The sequence below is a fragment of the Pleurodeles waltl genome, chromosome 11 (assembly GCF_031143425.1).
Source record: "Pleurodeles waltl isolate 20211129_DDA chromosome 11, aPleWal1.hap1.20221129, whole genome shotgun sequence".
NCBI lineage: Eukaryota > Metazoa > Chordata > Amphibia > Caudata > Salamandridae > Pleurodeles > Pleurodeles waltl.
Window position 1 is genome coordinate 696,254,927 of NC_090450.1, and position 12,256 is coordinate 696,267,182.

Sequence of the window (12,256 nt, forward strand, 5' to 3'; positions counted from 1 at the left end):
ATCCTTATCCGGCACCCACCTACACAACAGCTTTTAGGTGAGCTGCCCTAATACCGTGAATACCAAAGAGGACCTCTGAGCACCACTCCGTATTCCCCCAGACAGCACCCTCAAAGGCGGTAGCATCACTTGCTGTGACAGGGACCCCAGTTTCAGCCCATAAAACTGGAGTCTCCCCATTCCTCCAGGTGCATAGTCCACCATCTTGCTCTCAGCTCACAGCCTACTGGACCTGTACTGCGCCCACTGCGCTGCTGTGCCTTCATCGCCACCTCCCACCTGCTGAGCTCACCCCTCATCTTCCCTCCTGAGTGGAACAACCACCACCTAGCTGCACCCTTGATTCCATCCAAGGTGAACCAGATACAGGCACAGAGAGGAAGCCGGACAGACCCATTCTAACTGCAAAAAAATACCCACTGCATGCTCAGAGACCCCCCGTCCATGCACCAAGACTGACCCTAAGACGGACTCTTCAGCATTGCAGAAGGATCCATTTCATAAGGGGTGACACCAGGAGGAGTCCCACCGCACCAACCATGGCCACTGGAGACCTATAGATCCCCCAACCAACCTCCTCATCGGCGGGCACCGGGGACCACCAAGAAGACTGTGACACACCATCTGCTGACCGAACTATTCTTTGTGAGGACACTGTCACAGTAGAGACATGCACTACACCCGCATGTCTAGCTGGACACCCCCCCAAAACCCAGCCATGGGTTAAATCCTACCCTACCACGGGTCTCCCTGTGACTAAATGACTCTGCCCAGTCTTTCTTCGAACCACTACTATCGTGGGGGGCCACCCACATTCCAACACCACAATGAAATAAAGTGATCACGCTGAGGACCCAGAACCTGCGCCACAGACTAAAACCATGCAGAGTGCACATCAGTATCAGGACGGCCTGCTCTCTCTCATTGATCACTGCCATGGGAGGTAGTGTTGCCCTTCTTCCTGTATCCTGAGGTGAACCATCACACTAGTATCACGCCGCCCCACCTCCCCCGAGAGGCCAGACCTGCATGATTAGCAAGTTCCTGACCTGACGATGCTCGCCGGCAAATCATCTGGGAAACCTGCCCGTCAGCTGCTTTTCTCAGAGGCCATCTCCCAACAACGTACCATGACCGCTCTGCAAGTGTCCACTGATTCTGGCTCAGCTGAAGCCCCTGCAAGCTTGTGTCAAAATAATACAATGGAGCGACTACTACAGGAGATCACCTCAGTGGGATGCTGGCTAGAGGGCATGGATTCCAAAATATCAGATCTTGCTGTAGAGTCCAAATCTATCCAGACAGACATTGCTGGATTCCAGGACAAGGTGACAGAGATAGACCACCTTCTCGTGAACGTAGAAGGCAGACTCAACACAACACCAGATAGGGACCAGAAACTGCTATACCTGCGGAACAAGCTCACGGACGTGTAGGACAGAAGCCGAAGATACAATGGCCCTCATTCGGACCTTGGCGGGCGGCGGAGGCCGCCCGCCAAAGTCCTGCCGTCAGGTTACCGTTCCGCGGTCGAAAGACCGCAGCGGTAATTCTGACTTTCCCGCTGGGCTGGCGGGCGGCCGCCTTCAGGCCGCCCGCCAGCCCAGCGGGAAAGAGGCTTCCACGATGAAACCGGCTCGGAATCGAGCCGGCGGAGTGGAAGCAGTGCGACGGGTGCAGTTGCACCCGTCGCGTATTTCACTGTCTGCGCAGCAGACAGTGAAATACATTTAGGGGCCCTCTTACGGGGGCCCCTGCAGTGCCCATGCCAGTGGCATGGGCACTGCAGGGGCACCCAGGGGCCCCGCGACCCCCCCTACCGCCATCCGGTTGCCGGCGGGAGAACCGCCGGGAACTGGATGGCGGTAGGGGGGGTCGGAATCCCCTCGGCGGCGCAGCTAGCTGCGCCGCCTTGGAGGATTCCAATGGGCGGCGGTACACTGGCGGGAGCCCGCCAGTGTTGCCGGTCCGACCGCGGCTTTACCGCCGCGGTCGGAATGCCCATTGGAGCACCGCCGGCCTGTCGGCGGTGCTCCCGCGGTCCTCCAACCCGGCGGTCATGGACCGCCAGGGTTGGAATGACCACCAATGTCCGCTTCTTCGGATTCCCAAAAAGAGCAGAGGGCACAGATACCAGGGCCTTCCTCAGGGGAATCCTTCCTATTGTCACCGGCCTCACATTCTGCCCCCCACTGGAGCTCCAATCGCAAAGATGCTTCAGGGAGGGCACATCTCGTAATAGCATGCTTCTTTCGCCACAAACAAGCGCAACACCTGCTAACTGCTGCCTGTGCCCAAGGCCCATACAACTTCGAGGGGCATGAATTCTGCATAGCAGCCGACTTCCCCCGGGAAACCAATGACAAAAGGAAGGCATTCCTGGCCCTTCGACCCCAACGTCAGAAGCTGGACATCAAATTTGGACTGTTCGAACCTGCCAGCATATGGATAACGAAGGATGACAAGTCCAGAGACTTCTTTGACCCGGATGAACTGAGCCTCTACCTGAAAAGCCTCCTTGACCAGCCAATGGAACATGTCCCCACGTAAGCATCGACTGCGTCCCCCTCCACAAGCACATCCTCTCTCCCTGCCACCTCAAGCAGCCACTGGAGCTCCTATGGGAACCAAAAATTAGGCAGGGCCACTGAATGACCTCGCCAATCACAGGACGGTAGGGACACAGCCCTCCAGTCCCTTACTCAGGATCAGGGCAGAGACAAATCCAGATCCCTGCTGAAACCATCTCCCCTAGAGGAATGAGACCAGCCCTCCATCAATGGATGTCCAAGCAGTTAACTGTGGAACCCTAAGGCACCCACTCGCCGGACGGATAAGTATATCCTTTGCATCTACAGTACTACTGCTGACGCTGTTTCTCCTATTAGTTCTTTAGTCGCCTGCTTGTTTGAACAATGTTGTAAAGCATGTTTGTATTTCTGCATTTCCAAATGCCCCTGGGTTGATACGAAGGCTCGTATCCCATACAGTTATAAATGGTTCTATCCTGCTACTGTCCTCCTTGCCACACACAGGGACGATTGGTCATAATAATCCAAAATGGGATGTCAAATGTTCTTTATTTTGCTTTCAGGTTTAAAAATTATGCTGACTTATGTAGTTAAGTGTCAAAATGTTCTTATATGGCTATGGGGCCTGTTGCCCCACAATGACTTTACCCCTCACACCCGTATCACACACAATGCCAGATGGCCTCTTAACTCAATACCGTGATACCTTATGCTGTTTGGCATACAAATTATGTGGAGCGATACAGGTCTGTGCCTAGGCCGCCCTATGTTCCATCTCTGATCCCATAACCCCATCGCCTGGTGGCAATGGAGCACCATTATACGCCCCACAGCAAAGAGGGATAGTTACATGGTCATCACCCGCTCCCTGACACACATCCCCAAACCAGACCTCCGAGCACTAACACGCATCACTCCCTGGGTCCCCTCCTCCTCTACACGGGAACAGGCCCTTGCAACCCCCTGTTTGCCCCCTGCTCCACAGCTGACCAGGTTTATCATTACCTATGCCCTCTGCCCGCTTCCTTCATAGCGCGCCTGGTGCACCAGCTGCACAAGTTTAGACACACAGACAAGAGCCTTCGGCTCTCACCAAGGTCCCACCCTCGACTCAGCGCTGGCCCTTTGGAAATTTTCTTTTGTTTCCTCTCCCCCCACCATCCCTCCTTTTCTTTTCTCTTTCTTTTTCCTACTTCCCTCGTTCCCTCCTTTCCTGTTTCACTTACTGTAACTACTATGCCCCCCCCCCACCATCGAGGGGTTCCTACCACTCCCTCACCATGTCTTTACCTCCCCATACAGCCTTCCCTTCCCTCTCCCTCCCCTTTCACACCGAATTCCCCCCTCCCAATTCCCATCTTCTCTATTTTTCCTTTTAAGCCCACGACACACACACTTCACTGCCTCACCCCTCTGCGGCTCCGATGGCCACCCCAGGTCCCATGCCTCCCCACTCTTTACGAACCTTCTCCTGGAATGTCAGCGGCCTCACGCAATATACTATGAGGAAAAAAGTACTGTCCTTCCTACAATCGAAGTACGTAGATGTGGCCTTCCTACAGGAAACACATCTCTCTCTCACCCGGAATCTGAGAAATCGCATCATAACTGATTGGGGCGAGTGCTGCATAGCAGCTGCCCACTGCCATCACCAGTGGTACCTGGACCGCAATGCTTATGCGTAGATTATTACCATTCAAGTCTTTAAGACCTGGTCCGACCCGGATGGACGCTGTGTTCTTCCCAAATTCAAACTTGGCAACCACATACTATGCGTTGGCTTCATATATTCGCCAATGGGCTCCTGACAGAGATAGGCGCCTCCTGTTATACCCTCGGAGGGGACTAGAACCTGGCCCATTATGCTATACTTGACTGCACTGGCCCTTTAGACCTCAGCAACAATGCGGACAGAGCCCTACTGGGACACATACTATCTGATCATGCCTTGGTGGACCACTGTGGTCTCTCACATCTGGATGACAGAGAATATACGTTCATGTCACTGGTCCATGGCACCCAATCTAGTTTAGACTACCTCTTGACCTCACATTGGAGAGTTGCCCTAGTCAGGGAATCCTGTAAGCTGCGCTTTCAGACCATTCCCCTGTCCTACTGAGTTTGGACCTGGGACTCACCACTCTTGCACATAAGCCATGGCGCCTGAATGTTTCACGGTACCGCACACCCCAAGGCAAGGCCCAGTTACACTCTCATGCCTCCATTTACCTGGACAACAACAAAGGGTCGGTCTCCTCTCCACAGGTTCTGTGGGCGGCTGCAATGGTGACCATCCGGGGAAAGCTCATGTGGGACGCGGCCCTCGCCATTGCCCAAATATTATCCCAGCAGAAGGACCTTGAGGCTGTGACAGCGACCCACACCCTCAGTTATACTGTGGACCCTTTTTCCTACATGCGTCATCATCCTGACCGCGCTAAAATGGAACTCAATGCCCTGTACACCTCTCAGGCGAATGTGCCCTTCAACGGATAGAAGGATACCACTATGAGCAAGGGGAAAAGGCTGGCCCTCTTTTGGCGGCTCAACTATTCCAACAAGAGGCAGCACTAGCCATGCCAGCCATTCAGACCATGAACAGCACTATCCTCACCCGCCCCAAGACCTTGCCTCTGAATCCAGAAACTTTTACCAGACCCTCTACACCGCAGAGACAGAGCAAGATCCCACCCGGCTTACTACATTTTTTGATAGCATACACATTCCTAGGCTCACCGCCGGTGGCAGGTGTTTATTAAAGAGAGAAATAAGTAAAGAAAAGATAGCTCAGGCAATGTCCAAACTCCCATACCATAAGGCCCCTGGGGAAGATGGATTCCCTGCAGAATTCTACAAGTGGACGGGTGAAAAAGTAGTGAATTTCCTATATGAGGCCTTGTTGAGCGCTCAGACTCCTTAGGTTCCATTAATAATAAGGCATCAATAGGAGTTCTACCAAAGCCGAGGATGGACCCCCTACTCTGTAGGAGCTACAGGCCCATCTCCCTGCTCAACGGGGATATTACGATTCTGGCAGGAGTCCTGGCGGCCAACCTGAGGAAAGTGATACTGTCCCTCAGCCATCATACACAGGTGGGATTTGTACCCAGCCACTCATCCAGGATCCACATCTGTACTCTGGGGCATACCCTATGGTCAGCCAAACACCTGCAAAACGAAGTCCTAGCCCTCTCCCTAGACTCTGAAAATGCATTCAACAGGCTCAAGTGGTGGTACCTTTTTGAGACCCTACAACGTTTTGGTTTGGGTGACGACTTTATAGACAAAGTTAGTTGGCTTTATGATTCACCTATGGCTCAGGTGAACTGTGGAGGCTTCCTTCCTGTCAGACACATTCCTCATTAAAGGTGTGACCCAACAAGGCTGCACGCAGTCACCTCTGCTGTTCCTTTTCGCTATGGAGCCGCTGGCGGCCTCCATCCGACATTCACCAATCATATCTGGGGTCCCCATACCAGATGGCCTGTCCACAATCTATCTACATGCTGGCGATATGCTACTCACTCTTACAGACCTCACCCACACATTCCTGGCGCTGAGAAACATCCTTGCCGACTTTGCAATATTGTTGGCCTATAAAGTAAACTGGGATAAGAGTGAGGTGCTACCTTTGTCCTGCATGACCATGTGTGCGGCTGTAGCTGACCTCCCGATTCACTGGAAGCTGTCAAGTCTAAAGTATTTGGGGATCTATGCCAATAGAGGCCTAGATGGCATGCTGGCATACAATCGTGACCCCTTGCTCACACGCACAAAGCAAGACTTTGGGAAGTGGTCACACCTGGGCCTCTCCCTATGGGAGTGAGTACAGGCAGTGCACATGGGTACACTGCCATGGTACACATACCTCCTTGGCATGCTGCCACTGCTGGTCCCTCTTTCCACATTATGATCAGTGGACAAATGCATACGTTCCTTTATCTGGGGATCGTAAGGGCCACTCCTCACCAGTGCCAAACTCATAGCCCACCGCATGTGTGGCGGACTGGGCTTATCCTCGGTGGAGCACTATGCATTATCCCGCCACCTCTCCCAGCTCGCCTACTTGCTTCCCATGATGCAGGGCCTGGCACTATGTGTACAGACGGAACGTACACTACTATGGTGCCCTCAGGGACCAAACCCACTCTATGGAGATACTTCCTGCTAATCCAATTATATAGGCCACAATTAAATTCTGGTGATGCGCTTACCACCTGTTCGGGTGGATCTCTGCCTTCATGAACATGTAATATTTGGGGGTGAGGTGCGAAACTGGTAAAGCTGATTGTCAGGCATCACTCATATGGGGCAGATACTGGATAACAGTAGTCTTAAACCCTTTAAAGTCCTCTGTGACGAGTTTGGTCTCCCACCGCAACATCATCGAGATATTTACAGCTCCAACACCTTGTCTTAGTCACTGCATGGGGGTCCGTCCTGGACCCTCCAGTCTTCTCCTGTGATCTCCTATCTCAGAACGTTGGGCCCCTTCCGAAGAGTGATGTCGGGCCTTTATAGACTCCTGAAACGCCATTTATTCTCCTTGCCTCTTTTAAACACTCTTCGCACAAAGTGGAAGACAAGACTACAGAGGGACTATAAAATGGAGTTTTGGGCTGATCTACTAGAGGTACGTGATCATGGAGCACAGGAACCTCGGATGAAATGTTGTCTCTTTAAATCCCTACATGATTAGCACTGGATGCCTGTGAAACTGAGGGCAGCACAACTACTGCCACATGCAAACTGTTGGCATAGCCCACACACCAATTGTGACCTATTACACATCTCATGCGATTGCATCTCCATTCAGCCTTATTGGGATACAGTGGGGAACCTGATAAGGGAGACCATACCGGTTGCGACCCCTCTCTCTTGACCCCTGATCATCTTACATGATACAGAGAGAGCCCCGAGTCTCTCTCGTCCACAAACCTGCCTTTTGCACACAGCGCTCGCCACGGCCAAGATATGTGTCCCCTGACACTGGTGCTCACTTACACCCCCTCCCTTGATGAATGGCTTCTGACAAGTATCAGACAGCCTCTCAAGAAGGAATCATCTACAACCTACAGAATAGGGCTGAGACCTTTCTTCAAATGTGGGCACCCTTCCTCCAAGCTGGTGTTCGTTAACCCCAGACACCTCCCTTCATATACCCCTTCACCCACCAGTACACCCCTACCGCCCCCGCGGACACATATATACACACACAAATGCACCAATGTACCTTCACACCCCTTCCTCCCTATTCACCCTCCTCCCTTACCTGTCCCCCCCACACCCCCTCCTCACCTCCTCCATTCTCCCCTCCCTTCCCCCATCCCACCCCCACAGTTTCTCCCCTTTGAAGATGCATACTGACGTCTGACATAGACTGTACACCGTCCCTTTTATCCCGGCCCCTCTACCTCAGCTTAATTCTATACACCCCAGAGCGACCTCACACTCGAAAAAGGTCATCCATACTAGGGGCATTCCCAAGGGATACAATCACTAGCCCACACTTTAGTACTCGCCCTACTGCATGTGCGGAACTATGTATTGCAGTTGCGATATGAAACCTGTGACTTGTGCCCATTTATAGCCCCTGCCTCTGATATTCTGTCAAGCTGTTCCGTAAACAACCTTTGATGTCTTTTTTGATGTACTTCGACAACATACACATTTTACCATAGAACAGACCGTCGAAATGGCCACCACATTTCCTCGCGCACAACTTAGGGGGTCATTCTGACCCTGGCGGTCATTGACCGCCAGGGCCAACGACCACGGAAGCACCGCCAACAGGCTGGCGGTGCTTCCTGGCCAATTCTGACTGCGGCGGTAAAGCCGCGGTCAGAAAAGGGAAACCAGCGGTTTCCTGACGGTTTTCCCCTGGCCAAAGGAATCCTCCATGGCGTCGCTGCAAGCAGCGCCGCCAAGGTGATTCCGACCCCTTTCCCTCCAGCCTGTTCCTGGCGGTTTACACCGCCAGGAAGAGGCTGGCAGGAACGGGTGTCATGGGGCCCCTGGGGGCCCCTGCACTGCCCATGCCACTGGCATGGGCAGTGCAGGGGCCCCCTAACAGGGCCCCAGCAAGATTTTCAGTGTCTGCTTGGCAGACACTGAAAATCGCGACGGGTGCCACTGCACCCGTCGCACCTCAGCAAATCCGCCGGCTCCATTCGGAGCCGGCTTCATCTTTGCTGGGGCTTTCCCGCTGGGCCGGCGGGCGATCTTTTGCAGATCACCCGCCGGCCCAGCGGGAAAGTCAGAATGCCCCCACGGTCATCTGACCGCGGGGCGGTGTTTGGGCGGCGCCTGCCGCCCGCCGGGGTCGGAATGACCCCCTTAGTCTGTATCCATAGAAAATGGAGAGAACTCATTGTAGTACATTGTCATCTGGTGGGAAGAATGGGAAAAAAACTATTAAAAGCTCCACTGAATCTACAAAAGGGAAAGGTATCAAACCTGAACACACAACACAGAGGAGGTCTCAGTGTTTTGACTGAGGAGAGTGGGGCCATATTGCTGAAACATGTCCCCATAAAAAGACTACAGAGGAACCCATGGAGGTTAATTATGCCCCTGATGCATCCTGTATACCCAAGAGTGTGGCAGTGTTTTTATGTAAGTCTACAGCTGAATGGAAGATGGGTAACTGCCCTGTTGGACTCAGGATGTAAGCAATCCGTAGTACGGGGAAACTTGGTTAAACCCCCTCAATTTCTCCCAGGTCAATATTAGATGTGTCCATGGCGATGTCAGGAGCTACCTCCTGGCACACATAACAGTTACCACCATGACAGGACAAACTTTCAACCTGAAAGATGAGGTTTCACACACTCTTCCAGAAGACATGATATTGATAGCCCTGAATTCTTAGAAATGTTTCAACAAATATAAACTCCAGAGTTCCAGCAGAAGAGTCTAGAGAGGAAGCAAGACCACAGAACACCCTTCTTACTTCTGAACCTTGGACTTTAGACAGAAATTTCAGACAAGTCCAAGTAAAAGATGCAACCCTGCATAACGTTTGGCAGAGTGTCCAAGACAATTAGAATAATCCCATCCACCTTATCCTCATTTTTGTATAATAAAGGGGTTGTTGTACAGAGCAGAGAAATTGGGAAGTGAACTGTAACTATTGGTCCCCCCTGAGTTCGGGAGAAAATCCTGTTTTTTGCTCACTCTCATTTGTTAGCTGGATATACGGGGGTACAGAAGACAACTTCTATTGGCTGGGTATCTTTGCCTCTATAAAAAAATATTGTCAAGAATGTGAGGTTTGCCAAAGAAAGAACCCCTATCGACCACCACCAGTTCCTTTACAACCCCTTCCTATTATAGGGAAACCTTTTGAATGGGTGGGGATGGACCTTTTTGGGCCCCTTCCACGGTCCAATAAGGGAAGCCAATATGTGGCAGTCTTAGTAGACTATGCGACAAGTTACCCAGAAGCCATACCATTAAAAAACGTTCCTCCAAAAATATTGCCCAGATCCTAGCTGAAGTATTTTCTAGGGTCGGTTTCCCCAAGGAAATAATTACAGACCAAGGAACCCCCTTGGTGTCCCAACTCATGAAACAGGTATGCCAGACGCTCAATCTCTCACATCAAAACCTCGGTGTTCCACCCCCAAACAGACGACTTAGTTGAAAGATATAATGGTACTCTAACACTGGATGGGGTGCATTGGATTGGAGTGGGGTGGGGTACATTAAAATGGGGTGAAGTGGCTTGGATTAGGGTGGATTGGAGTGTGTAGATTGGAGTGGGGTTGAATAGATTAGATTGAGGTGGGTGTATTGAATTTTGAGTTATAGGACTGGGTGGGGTGGGTTGTATAGGGGTGGGATGATTGGAGTGTGGTGAATTGGAATGGGGTGGAGTGGAGAGGGGTGGATTAGCTTGGTCTGCAGTGGGGAGGACTGGACTGCACTGTGGTGGATTGGGTTGGAGTGGAGTGGATTTGATTCATTGGAGTGTGGAGGATTGGACTGGAGCGAGGTGGATAGGACTTGGTGGGGTTGATTGTGTGGGAGTGGGTTGGATTGGATTAAAGTGGGGTGGGGTGGGGTGGGCTGGATTGGAGAGGGTGGGCTGGATAGATTGGATTGGAGTGGCTTGGACTGGCTTGGAATGGGTTGGATTGGACTGGGCAGAGGCAGGTGGATTGGAGTAGGAAGGATTGGAGTGAGTTGGATTGGATGGGGTGGTTTGGAGTGCAGTGGATTGAACAGGGGTGGGGTGGATTGGATTGGGGTGGGGTGGGGTGGATGGATAGAATTTGGGTGGGTTGGATTGGATTGTAAAGCAGTGAGTTAGGTTGGAGTTGGGTGGATTGGTGTGGGGTACGGTGAATTGGAATGGGGCAAATTGGAGTGGGGCAGATTGTTTTGGATTGGAATGGGCTAGATTGCTTTTGGATTTGAGTGGGGCCGACTGCAGTGGCACAGATTGTTTTGGAGTGCGGCAGATTGTTTTGGATTGCAGTGGGGTCCAATGATGTGGGGCAGATTGGAGTGTGGCAAGTTTTTTGGGCTGGAATGGGGTGGATTGTGGTGGATTGGATTAGAGGGGGTGGATTGGGGTGAGGTGGATTAGAGTGTGGTAGATTGGATTGAGATAGATTTGGATAGATTGGATTGGAGTGGGGTGAATTGCGGTGGATTGGAGTGGGGTGAATTGGGATGGAGTTGGGTGGATTAGATTGGGGTGGGGTGAGGTGGGTTGGTTTGGTGTGGGGCGGATTGGAGTTGGGCAGATTGGAGTGATACAGAATGTTTTAGATAAGAGTGGGCAGATTGATTTGGATTGGAGTGGGGCAGATTGATTTGGATTGGAGTGGGGCAGATTGCAGTAGGGGTGATTAGAGTGGGGAACATTGTTTTGGACTGGAAAGGGGCAGATTTCAATGGGGGCAGATTGTAGTGGGCAGATTGCTTTGTATTGGAGTGGGGCTGATTGGTTTGGATTGGAATGGACAGATTGGAGTGGGGTGAATTGAGTGGGGTAGATTGAAGTGGGGTTCATTAGGGGTGATTGAAGTGAGACATGTTGGAGTGGGGCAGATTGGAGAAGGAAAGATTGTTTTGAGTTGGAGAAGGGCAGATTTGAGTGGGGCAGATTGTTTTTGATTGGAGAGGGGCAGACTGTTTTCAATTGGAGTGGAGCAGATTGTTTTGAATTGGAGTGGGGAATACTGATTTGTATTGGCATGGAGCAGAACGGAGTAGGGCAGATTGTTTTGGATTGGACTGGGGCAGATTGTTTTGGATTGGAGTGGGGAAGATTGGAGAGTGGTGGGTTGGGAGTATTGGGGTGCGGTGTATTGGATTGGGGTGAGTGGTTTTGATTGGACTGGTTTAGATTGGAGTGGGGTGTATTGGATTGGTCTGCGGCGGATTGAATTGAGTGGAGTGGATTGGATTGAGTAGGGTGAATTGGTGTGGGTTGAGATGGGGGATTGAATTGATGTGGATTGGAGTAGGGCAAATTGGATTGGAGTGGGGTGTATTTGGGTGTGATGCACGATTATATGCACATAAGAAAGAAACAATTTTGCTTTGGAATATTTAGAACAAGATAATCACCATCTTTTGAGACCAGCGCCCACTAGGAAATACAAAAGAAAACATGAGTGCAAAGTGAGAAAAGAAGACTTGGCAAACTAAAAGAAAATAGTTAACTATAGAAAATAAAACTTTGCAATTGTGTTTGTCCTGCTGGGTATGTT

At 51.5% G+C, this 12,256-nt stretch overlaps 1 long non-coding RNA gene across 1 annotated transcript in view; it reads left to right on the plus strand.

The window, feature by feature from the left end:
- LOC138266664 (uncharacterized) overlaps window positions 1–12,256 on the plus strand; it is a 197,746-nt gene that overhangs the window by 170,500 nt on the left and 14,990 nt on the right. The gene's annotated exons all lie outside the window — the stretch shown is intronic.